Source organism: Dipodomys merriami, unplaced genomic scaffold, assembly GCF_024711535.1.
Source record: "Dipodomys merriami isolate MVZ:Mamm:240054 unplaced genomic scaffold, mDipMer1.0.p SCAF_283, whole genome shotgun sequence".
Taxonomy (NCBI): domain Eukaryota; kingdom Metazoa; phylum Chordata; class Mammalia; order Rodentia; family Heteromyidae; genus Dipodomys; species Dipodomys merriami.
This window is the reverse complement of record NW_027204304.1, coordinates 538,598-563,540: the sequence shown is the minus strand read 5'-3', so window position 1 is coordinate 563,540 and position 24,943 is coordinate 538,598. Positions and strand designations below refer to the sequence as shown.

The window sequence follows — 24,943 nt, the reverse complement described above, 5'->3', positions numbered from 1 at the left end:
TATTTGTGAACATACTGTACAGAGGAGTAAAAGCTGTCTTTTAAGGCATACTCATACCATCTGCTACATACTCGAACTTTCTGAAGACAGAAACAAATATGTGGAACAAATATTTTAAGACAATTCTTAACTCTTTACTGGTGTTTTTTCCTCACAGCTGGCTAGGAGCTGAGCTGGGTTTCATTCCTTTTACTACTACCTCGATAAAAATGTTTTCTTTTAACAAATGGCACATTTGATAGGAAATATCAGTACTAAGAAATAGAAGAAGATTACTTTTTACACAGTTTTTATGTACTATGAGATTATATTGAACATGCTCACACACACACACACACACACACACACACACACACACACGCACGCACTTAAACCAATGTTTTTGTTTAAAAAAATCGGCCATAAGTTTTATGGAATTCCAGTGGCAAAGTGATATTGTTTTGCCCAATATGATAAAACCTCGTGGTCAATGTCAGAAAAGTAGGCAATACCAAAAAATGCAGGGCAAATTTTGACAAATAATTTCCACCCTTAAATAAACATTGAAAAAAGCAGAAAATCTTTAAATCAATTTTGGTGATGAGGCAGATTAGTATATGAATTGAATATATTAACCCATAGAAGAGTGAAGAGGAGAGAGCAGTAAGGTTGATGGAAGAGTGGGGGTTATAGAAAAACCCATCATTTGGCCTTTGTCTCTTCCTAGGTGTCAGCTTCCAGGGCTTGTAGACAGAATTGGGGGAGGGGGTGACTGAACAGGTTTGTAAGGAGAATAGGTAGAACTTTTAACCTGAAGACATTTAAAGGAATATGTGGCTTCATCATGAAGGTATTGAAATGTGTGTTTGAGTAATTGAATAGAGAGAGTTATTGGAAGAAGTGAGAGGGTGGGATTTCTCTTCTGAAGTCTCCTTGAGGAGAAATCAAGAATCTAGACTTTGAACTGAGTTGTCTCAGGAAAGAGAAAAGGATTGGATTATTGTTTAAGTCCCCAAAAGTACAAGGACTGGTTTGTTCCGATTATGGGATTTCAGGGTGGTAAATGGATAGAGAAGTGTCCTCAGTGTGTTTGCCAGCTATCCACTGTCAGTGACAATTAGCGAAAGGTCCAGAGTAGAGGACCCATTTAATTAGGGTCTGGAAGGGAAAAAGGTGTACTAGATATAGAAAAGGGTTGAGAAATGTATACATATGGAGTATTTTGTTTACAGTGATATTTAACAGGGCTGTTAGCTTGTTGTTTTACCTTTGGAGGCCTAAGTCCACCCCTACCTTGTGTCAGCTACACAGGCAGGCAGACAGGCGAGCAAAGGGACAGGGATTAGCAGAAAGAGTTTGCTTGAAACAGATAGTTTTAGCCTAGAAAATCTGGACCAACTGCAAATAGCAAGAGTGTAGTTAGAAGAGCAGGGAAGGAGATAAGGATCTTTGGTGCTGGAGGTCATCAAAGAAAAGAGATAGAGAGAAAGGGAGGGGGTGAGAGAAGTGGGTGAGAGACAGACTGAGCTGCGATAAGATGAGGAGTTACATTTTTAGAGGAGATGATTGTGAGGCCATTGGCAGAGAAGTGCTGGGTTAGTAAGGCAGGAGAGCAGGGAGGGGGACCTCTGGAGTAGAGGTCAGAGAAGGACTTGGTGGACAGAACAGAACAAGCAGAGGGCAAGTTTTCTGGAGCAGAGGTAGAGGAGGGCTTATGTTTAAGGTACCTTGGATTCCTCATCATTTCGTTGGAGAATTGTTTAAATCATTAAAATTAAAACCTAAAGTTACAAATTTAGGCCAGTGGTGGCCATGGTAAGAAGACCAGATTTTGGTAGAAAAACAAGTCATTTAAAAAAATAATTTTTATTGTGAAATTAACATACAGAGGGGTTAAAATTAAATGAGAAAGGTAATGAGTATATTTCTTACCTAGCATAGTTGCCTCTTCCTTTTTTCCCCCTACAATCCCTGCCCTCCCAAATCCATGTTTCTCCCCCCCCCTCCGCAAAGTTGTAAAGTTCATTTTTTGACATAGCATTTTGTACATGTCATTGTGCAATGGGTACACATGTATTCTTATTAAAATTATTTCCCTTCCCCAGCCCAAATTACACCAACATCAAATGCAGTGAAAACAGTGGTTATACCATGGGGGAGGGATATATGAAGCATTTTTTTACTGTAAATTAGTCAGCCCAGAGTCTTAAGATTAAACTGCAGGCATGCTAATGAGGTGTCTCTGGGAGACAATTTGGAAAATTTGGTAGGATTTTGGAGCCTGTCCCATTTCTCCAGGCATCCTTGGTGTTTTGAGAAGGCAGACGGATGGAACCCAATAATTAATCGAGTGCATGCCCAAAGGTCCTAATTAATGGTGGTCAGTCAGGGAGTCAGGAAAGTGGAGACTCCTGGAGTCTCCACAGACAGGAAGAGATCCCCACAGACAGGAAGGAAGGGAGGCATTCCTGGAGTCCTGCAGTCCTTGTCGGGGCCCCTGTTCCACAGACTAGGCTGGTTACCTTGTCCTGAAGGCTTTCAGGTGGTGGGTGAAGTTGGTCAAGTGGCAAAAAGCCTCCTGCCTAGAGATCAGAGTCCAGTGACAGGGTAAAGGAGAGAGAATAGGGGGTTTATGCAGGGGTCAATAATACTGCAAGCCACAGCAGAATGGCCCTCCCCTGCTTGCACCAATTACAAAGGCCAAGGCCAAGAGGTCTTTCATGAGGCTGTTTAGCCCAAAGTAAGCTCATGGGGCTCTGAACTCCCGATGCAGAAAGGCCTTGGAAGGAGGAGGAAAATAGCAGAGAAGCTCCATGAGAGGTGACAAAGAGGTGGGTTGCCCCTCCGTAGAGGGCATGCAGTTTATTCCTCGCACTTTTCCATTCCTGGATGTAGGAACCATATGTTAGAAAAATGGAGTAGAATGGAAAAGGAATAGGCCAGACTCGATCAGACTCAACAGGCGAGAACTGTTCATTGACAGACAGCGAGGGGCACAGCCCTTCCTGCAGGATTGAGGTTGTGTGAGGAGCTGGGACAGGATCTGGTTTTTTATAGGAGGTCTGAACAAGAAGGTAGAGTTTAATGTAAAGCTCCTGGGTCAAGGAAGGTGGGGGACTTTCACGTGGGCCCATAATGGAATATTTACAGCTGGACTTAGGTGGATTGTCCTGCCTGTACTTCAATGGAGTTCACACATACCTGGGATTTTGCCCGGAGTCTGTACGGGCCTGGGAAAATAGGATGGGGGTCAATCTTTCAGTCTTAATTGGAAAAAGATAGTCTTCCCAGCTTTTCTGCATATAAACACTCCATCATCGTTTTCTTATTAGAGGATTATTCCAGATTAGCTATATGTTGATTTATAATGACTGAGCCTGACATAAAGGTGAGGGAAACTGTCTACACTTCAGTGAGGTTCTGACTTGTGTTTCACAAAGTGTTATGAAAGCTCTCCATGAGAAATTTAGCAGCATTTCTAAAAAGTCCTTGCGTGCTTATACTTTCTGATAATATCTCAATTCAAGTATTTCTCCTCAGAGTTCCATACCATTCAATAATGCTGTATTAGATCCCTGTTGTATTTTGCAGACAGATCTTGGTGATGAAATTTGTGTTTTTCAAAATTACTCTCCCAATTCCATCCACAAAATGAAGACAAAAATTATCTGAAAAAATTTGTATATGTTGATAGTGCATATAATTTTTTAAAGTATTATTTTATTTTGTTAAATTTTTAATTGTGAAAATACCATACAGAGGGGTTACAATTACATGGGCAAGGTACTGAGTATATTTCTTATCAAGTATTGTTGTCTCCTCCTTTGTTTCCCCTTCCCATCCCTATCCATCTCTCCCCCACGCCCTCTCCTACCCCCACCAAATTTGTAAAGTTCATTTTTCGTCATAATGACTTGTACATCTCATTGTTGCAATGGGTTCACCTCTATCCCTATTTAAACTATTTGTTTTTCCCTTCACCTCCACAAATTATACCAACATCAAATACAGTGAAAACGGGTTATACCATGGGGAGGGACATACAAAGCAAAAAATATATCATCTTATAAATATATTAGAAATGATTGCAAGAAAGAAAAAACATTTGAATCTTTATCTTGTGGTTCATTTTGCCTAACATCAACTTATCTGACTGTTTCTGCTTATCTCAAACACATACAAGTTATTGCAAATAAGGGAAACCATGGGACCTATGTTTCTTTGGACCTGGCTTACTTCACTTAATATAATTCTTTCCAAGTTTTTCCATTTCCATGTAGACAGAAGGGAACCCTCCTGCATTGTTGGTGGGAGTGCATATACTTTTATTTTCTATTACAAACATAGAATGTAGCAAAATTTTTCATAGCAATTACACTGCACTAGGTGCTGGGCATATTCTAATGTAAATAAAATACTGTGTTTATGCAGAGATTTTGAGCATCCAAAATTTTAATATGCCTCTGGTCCTAATACCATTACCTTACTGATATTGAGTGACAAATACAACTTCTTATAAGTACAGAAGTTTTCCTTGTATCTTTTTAATATATATGTTTTTACTGTGAATATACTATACAGAGGGGTTACAGTTACGTAAGTTAATGAGTACATTTCTTATTGAGCACTGTTACCCCCCTCCTTTGTTTTTCCCCTATCAACCCTTCCCCTCACACCTCCCCACCTCCTCCCTCCACCCCTCCTCTGATAGAGTGTTTTGTCCATCTCATTGTTACAATGGGTCAACCTGTATCCTTTTCTTGTATCTTAAATGAAAAAACGCTGGCTTGTTTCATGCTGATTCTACTTGTGTAGACACACCTAAAGTCACCCACCAAGCCCAAAAGCACATAAATGAAAGGCATATCATCTTTTGTCAGTTGGTATAATTGTGTTCTACACATTTATTGACAGGTTGCAAATTATTTTCAAACTTTAATGCATTAAAATGTTTTCTGCCGCGGAACGGCTCTGTCAGGACGACGGAGGACACCTTGTGGAGGTAACTGGAATAGGTGGGGAGATGGCAAACAGACAACTCACACACAAGAGGAGTGAATTCTGAGTGTGATTTATTGCAGAGGATAACATGCTTTTATAGAAAAAGTCTCCATGAGAAAGGGTAAAAGGCTACACAAAGCTGCAAGGCTTTGTTCTGGGGTGGTCACCAGCTGGTCACCTGATCTTGTTTTTTGGATGACGAGCTATGATGATAGGCACTTGTTTTCGGCTTTACCTCTATTTTTAAGAAATACAATTGGTTTCGATATTTATCACCTATTAACCATTAACCAGAGCATATGGGCAAGGTGCTGAACAGAAAGGCATGAACTCTAGTACTTCATAGTTACTTTTGTTTAGTTTTGTACTTTATGCGTTTCAAATCTTTTCTAAGCAATTGTGCTTCTTTGCCATTCTTTAGAGGGTTCCCAATTTGTGGCCCAAAATCATGATAGTAAGTATACTTAGTTAAATCTGGCCATATATCAAATTCAAGCTCATAGTGTCTTTTCTGTAACCCTTTCACATAATCGTTTACTCTTCTCCATAGAGGCCTTAACTGTCTCATAAGATCTTTCTTGTGCCTTCTTTCATAGTAAGCACAAAGGAGGCCTAGATCTAGCAAGTCTCTCAGTAAATGAAAGATAGTAATAGGAAGTTCTTTCTCCTAAGTTGTTTTCCCAATGTTTGCCATCCTTATCGTACACACCTGTAAAAGGCTATGGATCTGGGGGAAGTCTTTGGGGTCCTCTAGATAATGGAGGATCCCACCATTTTCTTCTGATAAGCTATTGCCACCTTCCATCTACCAACTTTTAAGAATCTTATTTAGCTTTTGGTCTATATATCCCTCTACATCTTTTTTATCCACACGATATCTATATGAGTCTATTTGTGGCGAACGCCTTCTCGGCCAGCGAGAAAAAACGACCACCACACCAGGAGTCTTCTCAGATCACGCTTTATTGGAGAGCCTTTCAATTGATGGGAGAGCTTGAGCGCGAGAGAGCGTGCACCCAAAACATGGCCGCTTATATAGGGAATAGGAACACGGGTCTTTCTATCATTGGTCATCTGCCTTTCACCGTCACCAGGTGCCACGGGATTGGCTGGGGACTCTACGTGGCTCGCGCACGCACAAAGCCTAGGACCCACCGTCCCGCCAAGCACTGTCTAATATGGACCTCAAAGCTGCAAGGGAGTGGGTGGCGCCTTGTAATGGCGTTCGCCCCGGCTCCCTGCATCTATTGTATATGCTTTAGGATTAAAGGGAAGTCTCCAATAGCCATACACTCTTTCTGCTCTAGCCGTGCCTACAGCTTCTTGTAAATCTCTTACAAACAATTCCTTCTGCTGAAGTGATGTCATGAAACCCCCAATACGTTTCTATTTCCATATGACTTGTCTAATAGCATCCATAAGAGGGGCTTTTAGGGTAGCACTTAACTCTGGTGAATTAGTCATGTTCTCAGGACACTCATCAGATGTTGGAGTCGTCAACACTTCCAAGAAAGAGCCTTGAATAAGGGAACGTTGAGCATGAGTAAGTAGAACAAGCAGCAGGAACAGTAAAATATTAATAGGCACTCCTATACAGCAAAGAAAAGAAAAACAGGAACACATCTTTCCCAGGGGCTTGCTAGCCTTTTCAGGAGGTAGGCCTCTTTGAAGCCCAATTCTCAGATCTGAAAGCAGGTTTCCCATGCTAAGCAGACTCCACCGGAGTACGTGTGGCAGCTTTCTTTCTTATTTTCTTGACCAATAAATCAGCAAGACCTCAGTCAGCATTTCTCACATAGGACTTTTCAAATGGGTTGGTTAAATATTGACATGAGCTCCAGTCTTCTGAGGATTCACTCATCTGCTTAGGAATTGATGCTAGCTGTTGGAAACTAGCTCAAAGAAGGATGCCATTTAAAGCCTTATAACGTTATTCTTTACCAGAGTATTCTCCAGCTACTTTGGTTGTTGAGAATGTCTACAAGAGCAAGCATTCTGTGGGAAACATGGAGACACCTTATGACCATTACTTAATGAGATTTCCAAGTGGCTTGCTATCACTTGTACTGCACAAGTCGAATCTGTCAAAACCTATCAGTTTTAAGAGATAAGAGGAGTGGTAAAAATACTTCTAGAGAAAAATGCATCTTCAACATATTTGGTTCCAAGCATTCCGTCTAAGGCATATTCATCAAGTAGTGAAACTTTTGTTGTCTGTAACTATGTGTCTTTCTCCAGGTATACATGTGTGTATGTATGTGTGTATTCATGTGTATAGGAGCATACATGTGTACATATATAAGGGCATATACACACATATATGCAAATATAAAAAATATACATACATAACATATGTGCGTATATATCAACTGTTCAGTGATTTAATCTCTAGTTCCTGCACATTGTCATTCACACAAAGTGTACATGATAAACTGCTCTGAGGATCTTTGCTCTATGATGGTTATCCTTTGTACTCACTTCTGCCACTACTTTGTTTTTCATCCCTGTGAACAGGGATGAAAATCTATCCATAGGATAGCTTTATTTTCATTACATGTATTTACTTACTGATAATAAAAGAAATGGGTTATCTATAAAAGAAAAAATATCTTTTAGGTAAAAGGATAAAGTATCTTTCCATCCCCATGATTCCTATGAGATAAAATTTATAATAATAGTAAAAGTGAAAAGGAATTTTTAGATCTGTTGTTTTGCCATTTAGCATTGCAAAGAATAATATCACATCACTGCTATAACTCTTAAAGAATGCCATTGTAACTGATGGTCCCTATCATGTTCTCCCAAAACCAGTGGATCCTGAAAGATAATAGTACACCAGCAGAAATGCTAAGTAGCAGACATGGAGCATGAACGAGAAAGCAAGTGAATGAGATAGAGTGAAAGATAGAGAGAAATATCATAATACTGAAAGTGCATAACAGATAAATAAGAGCTGTATGAGAATATTCATACAGCTATTTTTAGATTCTACATGTACATTTGAAGGTATTTAATGTACAATAACCCACCAACATAAAATATAAAGTGCTTTTGATAAAAAACTAAAAATTACTCAAGAAATTATAACTGCAAAAACAATTTTCACAGATGCAATTTCTCAGAGATATTTCATGACTTTGAGAATAATAAAGTGGCTGAAGTTAATATAAATTAAGTAGTATGATAATTCACAAAACTATAAAAAGATATTCATATATTTCAATATATAACCCAAAGATAAAACAAATGTTCTTTAGATGATTTTTTAAAACACAGTTTCTCAGGAACTGGGAAAGTGGCTCAATGGTATAGTGCTTGCCTTGCATGCATGAGGCCCTGAGTTTGATTCCTCTGTACAACATATCAGAAAAAGATGGAAGTGGTGCTGTGACAAAAGTGGTAACGCTAGCCTTGAGCTGAGTAGCTGAGGGACAGCACACATGCTCTAGATTTCAAACCTCATGACCAACAAAAACAGAAACAAAACAAAATAGAGTCTCTCATTTTTGTAGCCTCAACTCTGTAATACGTCTGCTTCAACCTAGGGCTAAGATTTTAGGTGTGGACATTTATCAACACTCCTGATTCAGATTCTACTTGATAAAATTTTTAATCAATATTTTTTTCTTAAATTTGCTATTTGTAAACTCACATGCACCTATAAAAATGGTTGAACATCCCAGTAACTTTCTCAAAGTACCTCCAAAAGACAATTTACAAAACTTTGTATTATATTACTACAAGGAAAACTGTAGGGAGCCAGGGTAAACGCCATTACAAGATGGCGCCCACTCCCTTGCAGCTTTGAGGTAACCACTCCATTTGAGGCGGTGCTTGGCGGGACGGTGGGTCCTGAGCTTTGCGCATGCGCGAGCCACATAGAGTCCCCAGCCAATCCCGTGGCACCTGGTGATGGTAAAAGGCAGACGACCAATGATAGCGCTCTCTCCCACTCAAGCTCTCCCATCAACTAAAAGGCTCTCCAATAAAGCGTGATCTGAGAAGACTCCTGGTGTGGTGGTCGTTCTTTCTCGCTGGTCGAGAAGGCGCACGCCGCAAAGTGGTGACGAAACCCGGGACCCGCACGAGAGGCCGAACTGGAGCCAGAACTCAACACGCGGAGAGGGGACATCGGTAAGTATCCCCCAGTATGCTGTTCACTGTAGATTTAGATATTTATTGGTTGCTTGCATTGCTTCTTCCTTTGTGGCTTGTCTTTTTGATGGTGCGCACTTGCCTCGAGGAGGGAGGGTTTGATTTAATCCAGGAAGGATGCAAAGTACTAACACGGCATCAGGATAGTCTATCAGAGTCAGCATCCAGTAAAGGGGAGGAAAATAGGCCTAAAAGAAAAAGGGAAAAAAGACAAAAGGATCCTAAAGAATTAAAGCAGGAGGGACTGCAGCCCTCACAAAAGGAGAAGGATCTTAGGGAGGAGGGGGTCTCAAGGACACCCCTATGCCCTTCTTTAAAAGCAAACCGGTTCTCAGCCCTACATGTGGAAGGGCGGGACCAAGAATGCAGTGATCTTGTGAGTGACTCAGAGGAAGAACTGTTAGAGGAGGAGGGAGAGCAGCTCGATCCAGCTGATAGTGAAGACTTAGAAGAGGCTGCGGCGGAGTATGAGGCAGACAGATATGGGGGGTGGCGCCCCCTAGGGGTGGGAGTACCGCAGCAGCCAGGAAGAGGAAACAGAGCTGGCCCTCACCCGTCGGCCCCCTGGGCGTGCCTGCCGGCGGGGCAGAGTCACTTTATAAAAGGAAGCACCTGGTCGAGGCTGGCGGCCACTTTTCCAGTTTTTGAAAATCCAATTACTAATGAAAGAAATTTTGAGCCGGTTTCCTACTCCCAGTTAAAAGATTTAGTTGAGGCAGTCAGGACTTATGGGGTGACGGCCAATTATACCACTGCCTTGCTTCGAAGGCTAACTATTAATGCTATGATTCTGTGGGAGCAAAAACTGTTCAATATTTTCCTGAATTAGTGGCTAAACAGGCAATTTTGGTCTGAAAAAAAAAGGCAATTTTGGGTATAAAGTATTGTTTGATGCACTTTGCAAAAATTCCAGATAAATTAATTATTCCATACACCCGTGAGCAAGTTGAAATTTTAGCAGCCACAGTGGATATGTGGGCAATTCTTGTTTGTTCATTTCCAAATGTAATTGATAACCATTATCCTAAGCATCCTCTGCTTGCCATAGTTAACAAAAATTTAGTGTATTTTCCTGTTGTCACTCAAAGGAGCCCTTGGTTAATGCTCTGACCATCTTTACGGATGGATCAAAATCTGGACAAGGTGCCTTTTTTGTTCAAGGACACAAACAGCCGGTAGTCTTTAATTTTCGGCCGAATGTCCCACAGGCTGTTGAATGTTTAATTGTGCTTGAAGTTTTTAAAAGATTTAATCAACCTTTTAATTTATTTTCTTATTCATTATATGTTGTAAATGCCATCGCTTCTCTTAAAGTTGCTGCTTCAATTAAGCAGGCCAGTACAATTTCTAATGTTTTGTTACAGATTCAATCCCTTATCTTAAACAGAAAACACTCTTTTTATATTGGACATATTCGCGCCCACTCTATGCTGCCGGGCCCGATGGCAAGGTGTAATGATTTGGTGGACCAGGCAACTCGGGCTGTGGCTCTGGTCGCTGCTGATCCTGTAGAATTGGCAAAAGACTTTCATAGATTGTATCATGTACCTGCTAATACCCTTAGGAAAAGATATAATTTGTCCAGGCATGTGGCAAGAGATATTGTTAAAGCCTGTAAATCCTGTGTTACCTTTCTTCATCCTCCCCATGTGGGGGTAAACCCCAGGGGGTTGAGACCAAACGCCCTATGGCAAATGGATGTTACTCATCTGACAGAATTTGGTAAGTTGAAATATTTACATGTGTCTGTGGACACCTTTTCCGGTGTCATTCATGCCACACCTCTGGCAGGAGAAAAGGTGTCTCACGTCAGAATACACTGTTTAGAAGCTTGGGCAGCTTGGGGAAAGCCCCTTAGATTTAAGACAGATAATGGCCCTGCTTATACTTCCCATGGTTTTCGCGCCTTTTGCGCACAAATGCAGGTTGCCCACACCACCGGACTGCCCTACAATCCTCAAGGACAAGGTATAGTGGAAAGAGCTAATAGAAGCATAAAAGAAATGCTTCAAAAACAAAAAGGGGGAATTACTGAGTCAGCGTCCCCCAGGGAAAGACTTTCTCTTGGGCTCTTTACCCTTAATTTTTTAATTCTAAATGACAACGATCAGTCTGCCGCAGATCGGCATTTGACAAGAGACCCCATGGATACTAAAGACATGGTTATGTGGCAGGATGTTATTAATAATAAATGGTATGGACCGGATCCGGTAATAACGAGATCCAGGGGAGCTGTTTGTGTTTTTCCACAGAGTCAAGAAGTACCTCACTGGGTGCCAACGAGACTGACCAGGCTGGTGGAGACTGCAGCAGAACCCCCTCTTGAAGATGCCATCCACTCGTCTCCTGATGCAGCTGATCTTCCTGCTGTTAGCAACAGTGCTAATAGCAACCCCTGTGATAGCTAAACCAATGGCTGTGGGCTGTCACCAGGGCCTGGCCAGTTCCTATGCCCCTGCATGCAGACTCCCTTTTTCTCCCCACCTTATTTTCCACAGATTGTGGGATGGAAGACTGGATTGCCTCTGCGGTGTCCTTTTTCAAATAGTGGGTGGGAGTCGGAATGTTTTTAGCCTGCTGCCTGGGAGGATGCGTGGTTTGCCTATGGTTGGTCTGTCGCCTTCGAGCCCAAACCAGAAGGGACAAGGTTGTTATCTTGCAAGCATTAGCCGCTTTGGAGAGTGGATCCTCACCCCAGATTGGGCTGTCGGCCCTGAGAGGCAATTAAACCTTACCATCCTGCATAGCCTTAGCACCCCGAGGGATCAGGGGATCCCATTGCACCGGGACAGGTATGCAACTTGCAATTTGGGACAGGGTGCTAGGCAAGTGCACTGCACTTGAGGGTACCATCTCCTCAAAAAGAGCATGCTGGGTTGCAAGTGGGTTGATGCCCAAGATCCCACCTCTGCAAAAAAGGCATCGGACGGGCCTGGTCATCACTGGGGAAGGCGTCCCTCAGGCGAAGGCCAGTGCAAGGTCCTAATGTTTTAGACAGAGGCCCAACCTCTACTCTTACCTGTTGCCAAAAAACAAAAAAGGGGGAACTGTAGGGAGCCAGGGTAAACGCCATTACAAGATGGCGCCCACTCCCTTGCAGCTATGAGGTAACCACTCCATTTCAGGCGGTGCTTGGCGGGATGGTGGATCCTGGGCTTTGCCCATGCGCGAGCCACGTAGAGTCCCCAGCCAATCCCGTGGCACTTGGTGATGGTAAAAGGCAGACGACCAATGATAGAGCGACCTGTGTTCCTATTCCCTATATAAGCGGCCATGTTTCGGGTGCACGCTCTCTCGCGCTCAAGCTCTCCCATCAACTAAAAGGCTCTCCAATAAAGCATGATCTGAGAAGACTCCTGGTGTGGTGGTCGTTCTTTCTCGCTGGTCGAGAAGGCGAGCGCCGCAGAAAACAATGCTACAAATAAATAAAAACAACAATTAAATATTCATGATTAATAAAATGAAAAATAAACCAGTTACGTGTTTCCAGTATTTGAAGTGTACTACATATTAGATTTTACTATATTCTCATATTCCTGTACATTTAAAACTGGCTAAGATTATGATGTTCAACAAGAGTTTTATAGGCTATGAGTAGTCTTTAAAGTTACCCACTAAGATTACTATTTATGGCTCATCTCGTCATTTGTATATGGCTTATATCATCACTTGTTGCTCGCTAACATATAAAGTAAGGAAGCTCTAAATTGTAGTTAACAAATTCTTAACTCTTTACTCTGCTTCTTTAAACAAAGGCTTTGCAACTTCTCATTAGTAAAGTTTCTATAAATTCTGAAATATAAATACTTAGTAATATATGTCTGCTACCATAAATCTTAACTACTTCATGGAAAATTTTTATGACCTGCCAAACAGTCCCTATTTTGGCATATTTAAGCAAATTCCCAAAATTAAACCCATTTAAAGCATTAAAAGTTTAACAACCTTAACCCTTGCTGCAATGTTCATTATGACAGGTGCCTTGTAGAGAATAATTGAACTCCTCCTTCTACACATCTCTTGAACCACAAATATTTGTAATACTTTGTTTTTGACATATCAATTTTGAGTTTCTTCTTAAATATGTGCTTATGTAAGAAATAAATATTTCATGACCATTCTTTTGCATTTACTTTTTGTTGAAGTGTCTAATTTAAGAAAATCAATTACACTTTATATATAAAAAAAGTTCTGTGCTCAATTTGGCAGCACATACCCTAAACCTGGAATGATACAGAGATGATGAGCATAGCTCCTTCGAAGGATGACACACAAATTCCTGAAGCGTTCAATATTTTTACAATGACAGACGCTGGAGGGAATGTGGCCAGAAGTAAACACTACTGAATTCTTGGTGAGAGTGTAAACTTGTCAACCCCTTTGAAAAGCAGAATGGAGGTTCTTCAAAAGATTCCACATAGAGATCCTCTATGACGCAGCAATCCTTCTTTTGGGCATTCACCCAAATGATCAGAAACAAGACCATACTAAAACTACAAGCACAACTATGTTTATTGCAGCATTATTTACCATAGGTAAGATATGGAACCAACCCGATGCCCCTCAGTACATGAATGGATCAAGAAAATGTGTGTGTGTGTGTGTGTGTGTGTGTGTGTGTGTGTGTGTGTGTGTGTGTGTGTGTGTGTGTAACTGTGACCCCTCTGTACAGTACTTTTACAACTAAAAACATATAAAAGTGTTCTGAAATGGAAGAGTTTATTCCCCCAATTTTATCCATATAATATTGTTAACAAAGCAGATTTTTAAATACTACGTAGAATGTGATACGTATTACAGAAACCATTACATGTAATGAGCAACCAGAAAATAATGTTATCAATTGACTATGCACTGCTTCCAAGGAAGCCAGATGGATAATTTCTCATGCTCTAAATCAAACTGGTGATCTTATGTCTTGATAGTGTAAAAATATCAGGGACAGAATAATGAAGGAATTACAACTGAGGTGAAATCCATATGAAAATATACAAACCTGATAAAACATATAAGTATCTGAGCAGTATATTGCGTTTTAAATCATTTACGCTACATTGTAAAGATAATGAAGACCTATTAGAATGAATTAACTTTTTGATATCCTATCGTAGCTCCTTAGAAGGATGAACTCTTTCCTCATTCTTGTAGAGGCTTCATCAGATGAGAGGAACTGTATTTTTTTGTTTGCTTCCTTCCATTTATTCTTCACTCTGAAATATGAGCTACATGATACTGAAATACACCAAGGAAAATTAAACACACAGGCTTTGGAAAGATCAATCAATGTAAAATAAATAAAATACATATAACCTTGTAAAAGGTCCAAATAAATTAATTTATATAATCTCAAGTGTAAACAGAAAATGATTTAAGCAATGTCACGTAATTGAAAAATGAAAATTTTTAGGAGATACTTAATTTTTTCCTTTCTACTACATTGAATTAATTATTGATTTTGTATAGAGAGATTAAAGATGAGATTAACAAGAAACTTGCTTAAAACTGGGCACAAATTCTGAATAGACATGTATTCCAAAATCCATGAAAATCGCCAGTGGGTTTACAAAGTTGTGTTTAATGCTACTTCTATGCTGGCTTAAGCTTTGGGAACAGAAGTCATTAGAGAAATGCAATTCAAAATTACTATGATACTCCTTCATAACTATTACAACTCTTATTTTAAAAAAATCAAAGGAACCAGTTGTGGTGGGAGTCAATTTGGCCTAGAAACCCTCTAAGGAGAGAGCAAGATGAGGCATTGGCTTAAGTGAGCTGCTCGATGTCTGCCATCCCCAAAAGAAAAACATTGGAGTGAAGCTCAAGGCCATAATGCCTTTGGGCTTGGGTCCTTCCCTTGACGATAGCATCTGCAAGTTGATCTGCCTGAGATTATACCTGAGGTGTGCCCCCAGGGGAGTGTGAACCCACTCTAATGGCTCCCCCCTTTGAATTAAAACTGCAGAAATCAATGTAACACTTCCAAACCACCAAAGGGAAATGGGCTCAAAAATAGAATTCCTCTTCAGGAAAACTTCATCGAGGCCTTTTTGGAACTGCAAAAATATTGCCCAATGGCTGTCTGTAATTGTAATAACTTCTTGGTGCATCCTGCCTTTTAATAGGGCAAATAAGGCACACACTATCTTTAGGGACAGGCACCCATGGCAACAGCCAATTGATTTCCCCTAAAAGGCTCTGAAGTTGGGTTAAGGTCAGAGAGGTTGGAATATCCAGCAAAGGCTTAAGGAGACTGTCCTGAGTCAAGGTAAGGTGGAACCAGAGCACCTTAAAAGGAGGTAACTTTTGAATCATATTGAGTGCTATGGTGAAGCCCTCCTTTCTTAATATGGTGCGAATCTGGGCCAGTAGGCCCTCCAGGTGTCCTAGGTCTTGGTGCCCCACGATTATATCATCCGGGTAGGCAAACACAAGGGAGGTATCTGAACCCAACACAGGCCCTAGAAGTGTGGCGAAGTATTGTTGGCAAAAGGCCAGGTTATTTGCCATTCCCTCTGGCAGCACCGTCCATTCAAACCTCCAATCAGGCAGGGAAAACTTAAGAGAAGGGATGGAGAAAGCAAACTTTTTGCAGTCATCCGGATGCAGGAGGATTGAAAAAAACAATCTTTAATATCAATCACACCGAGTTATATTCTGAAGGTATAGCAGGAGTCCAGGGCATACCTCTTAGGGATGCCTACTAGCTCCATCCGTTCATTTACCTTTCATAGATCTTGGAGCATACACCTAGCCCCAGAGGCCTTTTGAATAACAAATATGGGTGTGTTCCAAGGACTCATAGAAGGGCATATGTACCCAAGGTTTATCTCCACCAGAAGGTGGAGGGCTACAAGTTTAGGTTTTATCAATGGCCACCACTCCACCCAGGTAGGGCTTCCTATCTAAATCAAACTTGGATCCACAATTCTTTTTCCAATGGTATCCCTTAGTGCCCCTGGGTCAGGGTGTAGGGGGAGGTTAGGACCCCTCGGGCCAGTTGGCAGAGGATTGTTGTGAATAGTCCCTCTTAAAGTGCCTCTCCTGCCCACATTTAAAACAAGTCCCTCTCCCCGATGGTCTTGGGGTTCCTTGGCCCTGGGCTGCCAGTGCCTGAGTAATAGCCACAGTCATTGCAGATGTCTGAGCATGTAAAGCTAAAGCTTATGATTGGGACTGGTGCTGTTGCATTCCCACATCCTGTGAGGCCACCAGCCATCTTCTCAGAAAACACTCTCTCAATCCCATGCAGGCCATGTGGTGGTCTGCATTCATCTCTTCCCAGACCAGCAGCTTTACAAACTGATCTTGGAGGTTCCCTGCTGGCAGCTTGTGGTTAATACTCTGTTCAACTCCATCTACAAACTCAACTAGAGGCTCACCAGGTTTTTGTGTAACTCGTGCTATGAGGGACTCAGTGGGCCCATCATCCAGTTTGAACCATGTGGCAAGTCCTGCCTGCATCACCTGGTCACGGTATGGGCCAGGTATTGCGGCATGTTGGATGCCAGTGGAGTACCACTCCCCATCCCTTTTAACATGGTATAAGTAATAGGTATCACAGATTGAGCCTGCCAGTTATTCTCCACTTGCACTCTGCATTCCTCCTTAAAGAAAGCTCACCATTTAATAAACTGAGAACAAGTGAGGAAGGCTTTGGCCACATCCAGCCAGTCCTTGGGGACACATGGGTGATAAGCAATGTCCTGTAATAAAGTCTGGGCCCAAGGAGAGTTTGGACCATCCTCCACCACTGCCTTGTGGAGCTCTTTTAGATCTTTAGCTTCCCATGGATACCATTCCAAGGGCCAGATTTACCAGATACACTTGGGGAAGCAAATCCTGTGGCCCAGGGTCCGGGGTCCTGGGTGGCCCTTCCTTTCCAGGGTAGGCCTCCAATTAGGTTACTTCCCCACCCCTCAACCCCTCCATGGAAGGTTGGTAGGGGTCCGGATCTTGCAGTTCCTTCTCACAGGTTGCGTAGGATGCTGTACCTCTCCCTCAATCGGGGAAATAGGGTGGGGACCTAGGACCATCCGGGGAACCTGAGTCAGAGGGGGTAACTTTCACCCTCATTTTGATTTCCACTGTGCATGTTTCAGTGCATTCTTGGATGAATTTTACCCATTCCTTTTCCTTCTCACTTCTCAAGTCCTCCTTTATTCCTGCTAGGCCTAATGCTGCCTTTCCTCTTACTTCTGTGAAATAGCATTACCCATACTAAGGGTTTCACTTACCCTGTGAGACTGCTTAGCCTCTGCCGGTATCTTTTCCTTTCAAGCCCCACGTTGGGTGACAGATGTTGGGTCTTCGTCCATCCCACAAAAGACGGATGGGGTCCAAGGAAAGGTAAGTGCGGCTGCTCCCCTGTTCCGCGGCCTCACTTAGCCAGGGAGACAAACAGACACAGCAGTGAGTCAAGTGAAGCAGGAAATTCATTTATTAACTCAGAGCAAGCTCTTTTTTAAAGCAAAAAAGACCAGGTGTGCATGGGAGGGGAGGAAGAACCTTATCATGCACCTAAGCTTCCACGGGATGGTTAGTCATGGAATGCAAAGCAAATTGGGCTCTTCCCACACAACTCCCCCTCAGCGCCATCTTTACTGCCCATGTGCTCCACAATCAAAGACCTCGGAGTCAAAGCTGACACTCTAAAAAATTCAAAGGATGAAATAAGTGAAACCCTAGGTCTCCTTGGCACAGGCCAAAATTTTCTTAAAAGAGACACAGAAACACAACAAATTAAAGAAAGGTTGGACAAATGGGAATGCATAGAATTGCAGAGCTTCTGCATGGCAAAGGACATAGCTAGCAAGATCACCAGAAAGCCCACAGATTGGGAGAAGATCTTCACTAAACATACAATGGACAAGGGTCTCATATCTACAATATACCTGGAACTAAGAAAATTAAATGCCCTAACAATAAATCGTCAAAGAAACAACTGCCCAATAAATAAGTGGGCTATAGACTAACAGAGGAACTTTGCTGAAGAAGAAAGAAGGATGGCCAATAGACACATTAAGAAATGCTCAACTTCCCTAACCATAAGAGAAATGCCAAACAACATTGTGATACCACCTCACTCCAATTAGAATGGCTATAATGAAGAACTCTAATAACAACAGATGCTAGAGGGGATGTGGACAGAAGGGAACCCTACTGCATTGTTGGTGGGAGTGTAAACTTGTTCAGCCACTTTGGATAGTAGTATGGAGGGTCCTCAAAAGACTCCACATAGTGCTCCCCTATGAACCACCAATCCCACTTTTGGGCATTTACCCAAATGATCACAAACAAGAGCACACTAATGGTACCGTTTACCACAGCTCTAAGATTTGGAACCAACCCAGATGTCCCACCATAGATGAATGGACCAAGAAAATGTGGTATATATACACAATGGAATTCTATGCCTTCATCAGAAAGAATGGCATTGCCCATTTATTAAGAAATGGAAAGACTTGGAAAAATTATATTAAGTGAAGTAAGCTGTGCCCAAACAAACATAGGTACCATGGTTTCCTTTATTTGCATAAACTAGTATGCCTGACACAAGCAGAAAAGGTCAGATAAGTTGATGGTAGGCGAAATAAACTCCAAGATAAGGAATCAAATGGTTTTTCTTTCTTGCAATTGTTTCTAACATACTTATGAGATGATTTCTTTGTTGCTTTGTATGTCCTTCCCCCACGGTAAAACCCCTGCTTTCATTGTATTTGAGGTTGATATAATTTGTGGAGGGCTAAGGCAAAAACAAACTGTTTAAATAGGGATACAGCTGGACCCATTGCAACAATAAGATGTACAAGATGTTACATCAAAAAAACAACTTTAAAACTTTGGCTGGGAGGTGGATTAGGAAGGAGGGTGATTTGAAGGGATTCGAAGGGGAAACAAAGGAGCACGCAACAATGCTTGATAAGAAATATACTCATGAATGTTGAATGAAGACTGTGGAAATGAAGCTGGAGGTTGTCAATTTTTCGTATAGATAGCAGTTTAGTGTTCCAGTGAACAGTCTTAGCCTAGAGAATCACACCAAGTGTGCTATCACTGTACAGAGAGTTTGGCCAGAGAGTAAAAATTGAGTCAATGAGACAGACCTGAGCACTTGCTTGCAGCTGTGCCAAGGCGGTGGTGGTGGCGGCCATAGCCACACTACCTAAACACAGAGAGTCCGGGACAAAGGCACCAGACCCAGAGAGCTAGTGGATTCTACTCAACACCAGCAAGAAGTGACAAGGAGCAAATATCTTCATCCTGCAGATCACAGACTAAAGATGACCACGGAACCAACACTCCAGCGTGAGTAGAACCCTGACATCCTCACTCCTTCTCAGGAAGCAGAGGAGGGAAGTCCACCTCTCCCCACCCCCAGCAGCAGAGATCTCCATTTTTGATACTGACAGAGGCCTGGCTGAGGAGCTAGCAACAACTCAGGCCTTGGAAGAAAGCTGGAGTCATTTAGCAGGTCACAGGAACCTGACCTGACATTCCAGGCGTAGCTCCACCCAAGGGAAAGTCACCAAGCCCAAGCAGAGGATCCTTGGTCCCTACAGGTGTGGCTTTCTTCTGGGTAAACAGAGCCAGAGGCTGTCCCTCCCTACAGCAGCCTAGAAAAACAATTGAAATTCAGTATACATAAACCCTGAGAATGGCTGTAGGCTGGGCTTTGTGAGTATATCAGAAGCTATCCCCTCAGGGAAAAGCTACTGTTTGGTGAAAGGCCTCAACTCTACCCAGAACCTAGCCTCATCACACCATCTCCAAACTAGAAGAAACAGCCATCTCCTTCTTTGCCATCTCCTTCTTTTGTGATAATCAAAGCAGATCTCTCTCCCACTGAACTAGCAAGGAGGAGGATCACAAAATCCTGGGTAAAGCAGAGCATTTTTCTGCCTGCTCAAACAAACTGACTTAAGTAACCAATCAAGACAGACCAGACAGTAACCACAAGCAGACCTGAGACTCCACAAAGAGATTCCTTAGGACACAAGGGAGATAAAAGATCTTCCCATGCACGCAGCCCCCCCCTCCCCAATCAAAGAACTCTTTTTTATACCTTTTTTAATTTTTACTTTTAAAAAATTTTTAAATTATATTTTAAAAATTGTTTTCTATTAATCTTTTTTGTCCTCGCATAATTTTTATTTTAGGTGTGTGTGTGTGTGTGTGTGTGTCTGTGTGTCTGTGTGTCTGTGTGTGTCTGTGTGTGTTTTAATCTCTACTGAGTTTTTGGTCATTTTTTTCTTTTTTCTTTTTCTCTTCTTTTTTTTCTTTTTCATTTTTTTCTTCCCTTTCTTCTTTTTGGGTGACTGAATTGCTGTTTTGCTCATCCTCAGATACATACCTGTCATCGATTATTAGACTTTATCTCCCCTGTGTACATATTTAACCCAGAAATTTATTACTCAATTCAAAACCTCTTAGGCTTAAATTCTTTAAAAGTAGTATTATCTCCTTCTACCTATATAATTTTAAGAACTTTTATTTTTTAGCTTTTCTTCTCTCAATATCACTTCTTTACCCTTTCATAATTTTTGTGTTTCACTTTTTATATTTAAATTTTTGTTTTTCCATTTTCTCTTGTTTTTTTAAGTCTCTCAAATAATTCTTCCCAAGCTATTTCTCTCTCTGAAATTAGGACTTGGTCAAATACACTCTCTTTTTACCTACCACATCCCTCTAATCCTACTTTTCCCCACATTTCTCTCTAAATCTAATAACTTCTCGTTTGCAAAATTCTTCTTTTCTGTTCTTAACCCATTAGTACATAGTTGTTTGATGTTGAATAGATTGTATCTATTGAAGTATGGAGGTTCCTCTAATGACTTCACATTGAGCTCCCCCATGACCCAGCAATCCCAATTTTTGGCATTTACCCAAATGGTAACAAACAAGACCATACTAAAGCTACCAACATAACTGTTTATTGCAGCATTCTTTAAGAGAGCTATGATGTGGAACCAATCCAGATGCCCCTCCGCAGATGACTGGATTAAGAAAATGTGGTATATATACACAATGGAATTAATTCTATGCCTCCATCAGAAAGGATGACATTGACCCATTTGTTAAGAACTGGAAATACTTGGAAAAAAGTATATTAAGTGAAGAAAGCCAGGCCCAAAGAAACATAGGTCCCATGGTTTCCCTTATTTGCAATAACTAGTGTATGTCTGAAACAAGCAGAAAAGGTCAGATAAGTTGATTTTACGTGAAATGAACCCCAATATAGATATTCCTATTTTTTTCCTTCTTGCACTTGTTTCAAACATATTCATAAGATGATTGCTTTTTTGTGTTCTATGTCCCTCCCCCACGGTATAACCCCAGCTTTCATTGTATTTGATATTGATATAGTTTGTGGATGGGAAGGGCAAAAGTAAATAGGGATACCGGTGGACCCATTGCAGCAATGAGATGTACAAGTCGTTATGCTGAAATTCGAACTTTACAACTTCGGGCAGGTCGGGGAGGGGGTGGGGGGTGGTGGAAGATATGAAGGGAAGGGGAAACCAAGGATGAAGCAATAATGCTTGATAAAAATGTACTCATTACATTTCCTCTGTAATTGTAACAACTCTGTATGGTATTTTCATGATAAAAAATTTTTTAAAAGGATGTAAAATATTTTGATTATAAAACATTATATATATATGTATATGTATATATGTATATATATGAATATACATATATGTATATATATTCATTACCTTGCCCATGTAATAAAATCCCCTCAGTACGATATTTTCACAATAAATAAATTATCTGAAAAAAATGGTATCAGTCAATAGTGCATATAATTTTATTTTTCATTACAAACATAGAATGTAGTAAAAATTTTCTTAGCAATTACCCTGCACTAGGTTGTGGGAAGATTCTAATGGAAATAATATACTGTGTTTATGTAGAGAATTTGAGCATCCAAAATTTTAATATGCTTGTGGTCCTAAAACCAATACCTTGCTGATATTGTGTGACAAATATAACTTCCTATAAGTACAGAAGTTTTCCTTGTATCTTTTCAATTTATATTTTTATTGTAAAGTTCCTGTGCAGAGGGGTTACAGTTACGTAAGTAAGGTAATTAGTCCATTTCTTATTGAGCATTGTTACCCTCTCCTTTGTCTTTCCCCTACCATTCCGCCCCTTCATACCTCCCCAACATGTCGCTCCACCCCCCCCCCCCATAGAGTGTCTTGTATATTTCATTGTTACAATGTGGCAACCTGTGTCCTTTCCTTGTATCTTCAATGAAGAAATGCTGGCTTGATTTATGCTGATTCTACTGTTGTAGACACACCTAAAATCACTCGCCAAGTTCAGGAGTACAAAATGAAATGCATAGCAGAAACATTGGAACATTTCAGAGAAGATTAGCATGGCTCATGTACAAGGATGACAGACAAATTTCTGAAGCATTCCATACTTTTACAACAGATGCTGGAGGGGATGTGGCCACCAGGGAACCATACTGCATTCTTGGTGGAAGTACAAAACTTGTTCAACCACTTTGGAAAGTAGTATGGAGGTTCCTCAAAAAACTCCACATAGAGCTCCCCTATGACCCAGCAATCCCACTTTGGGACATTTACCCAAATGATCACAAACAAGACCATACTAAAGCTACCAGCACAACTATGTTTATTGCTGCATTCTTTAAGATAGCTAATATATGGAACCAACCCCAATACCTTAGCAGATGAATGGATCAAGAAAATGTGGTATATATACACATATACACAATGGAATTCTATGCCTCCATCAGAAAGAATAACGTTTCCCCATTTGTTAGTAACTGGAAAGTCTTGGAAAAACTTATATTAAGTGAAGTAAGCCACGTCCAAATTAACATTGGTCCCATGGTTTCCCTAATTTTCAATAACTAATATTTGTCTGGGTTAAGAAGAAAAGGTCAAAAGCTATCTGCATATGACCAGATAGGATGATGTTAAGGGACATGAACCCCAAGATAGGGACACAAGTGGTTTTTTCTTTCTTGCTATTGTTTCTAACATACGTATAATGTGCGATGTGATTTTTTTGTTTCTTTATATGTTCCTCTCTCCTGCTATAACTCCTGTTTTCACTGTATTTGAAGTTGGTGCGCCTACATCTTCTATATACGCTCCTCTAATTTGTGGAGGGGAAAGAAAGAAAACAAAATGTTTAAATAGGGGTACAGGTTGACACATTGTAACCATGAGATACACAAGACACTATGTTGAAAAATGAACTTTACAATTTAGGTGGGGTAAGGGAGGAGGGTTGTGTACTTATGGAGCTGGGAGGGAAAGGATGGTAGGGGAAAAATAAAGGAGGAGGTAACAATTTTTTTTACCTTGCTCATTACCTTGCTCACGCAAATGTGACTCCTCTGTACATTATTTAGCTAATAACTAATATTATGAGGCAGACTGAAATGAGACTCCAGAGAAAGAGTCAGAAAGACTGATCAGAGAGACTAAAATTGGTCACACAAAGATTGGAAAATAGAATTCCTTGTAGAACATACAAATCATTGAAACCCTGCACATGTAAGGACAAGAGAGCAAAGTCCAGAAATGCACATTTTCTTAGAGGTCAGCTATTGAATTATCAATGGAAATATTTGTATTCTTAAATATTTGACCACATGTGAGAGAAGGCTGAAGAGAAATAAAATGCCATCACTCTGTTTGGACGTCCAATATCACACTAGGAAGTAATCAATCACTGATTTGTAATAAAAAGAGAAAACAATTATTCCAAATGAGGGTTTCATTTCTTTTCCTGTAACAGTTCTTGATTTAGATGCTAGCAATTACCATACAATTGATCCAGTACCACAGCTGAAATGATATTGACCGCAGTATTCCCACATGAAGGAAAAGAGAAAATTAACAGATATCTGAAGAAATGACTTGAGGATGAAATGTTCTAATAGTGATATCTGAGGTTTTGACACAGGTGAAGAAGTGGATTTTCTTTTCTAAAAAATCCCCATTTTTAGCATGGTGCCAGTGGCTTACATCTGTAATCCTAGCTACTCAGGAAGCTGAGATCTGAGGACTGCTATTCAAAGCCAGCCTGGGCATTCCACAGTGGTTGAACAAGTTTAATTTCCCACCAACAGTGTAATAGAGTTCCCAATTGGCTACATCCATGCCAGCATTTACTATTGTTAGTTTCTTGATAAACGCCATTCTAACTGGGACGAGGAATAATCTGTCTTGTTTACTTGTAGATTTGTGGGCACCTTCTAGCTACTATGAATGAATCCATGAAACCTATATTGCTCGGAGTCTGCATTCCTTTCTCTTTTCTCTTAGTATCATTTTCCCCAACCTTTCATTTTCCTTAAGACTAGTGAAAAGTCATCTTTTCAGATGAGTGAATAGAATTCCATTATGTGTGTGTGTGTGTGTGTGTGTGTGTGTGTGTGTGTGTGTGTGTGTGTGTGTAAGATGAATATAGGCCCATGAGTTCATTTCTAAGTCTTCTGTTTCATCTGTAATTTAGTAGTTCCATACTAAAGTTGAATTGTTTTCTCTACTGAATTGAAGAATATTGTTGGGATTTTGATGAGTATTTCATTTTCAATTTTTGGGGGTCAGTATTGCAGTTTTTGCCATGTTAATTTTTTTTTCAGGCTTCATGAGCATATGTATATTATGTTCAGAAAACACACATTGCAATTTTGAACAAACAGAAGGAAAAGTGTCTGGCAGTAGTTCCAGAAAATTTACCCTCTTAGGCTGCAGGAAGCCTGTCTCCCCCTAGGCCTTTTACTATTATTATTACTACTAATTATTATTATTATTAT

The 24,943-nt window shown here is 40.7% G+C and overlaps 2 non-coding genes across 2 annotated transcripts; both read left to right on the top strand.

Annotated features, from left to right (window-relative positions):
- The first annotated feature begins 13,328 nt into the window (after window positions 1-13,328).
- LOC138838575 (U6 spliceosomal RNA) lies at window positions 13,329-13,434 on the top strand. The gene has a single exon (XR_011375667.1). It is a non-coding gene; the product is annotated as a U6 spliceosomal RNA (small nuclear RNA).
- A 9,033-nt stretch (window positions 13,435-22,467) lies between these two features.
- Window positions 22,468-22,571, top strand: LOC138838576 (U6 spliceosomal RNA). The gene has a single exon (XR_011375668.1). It is a non-coding gene; the product is annotated as a U6 spliceosomal RNA (small nuclear RNA).
- The last annotated feature ends 2,372 nt before the right edge of the window (window positions 22,572-24,943 follow it).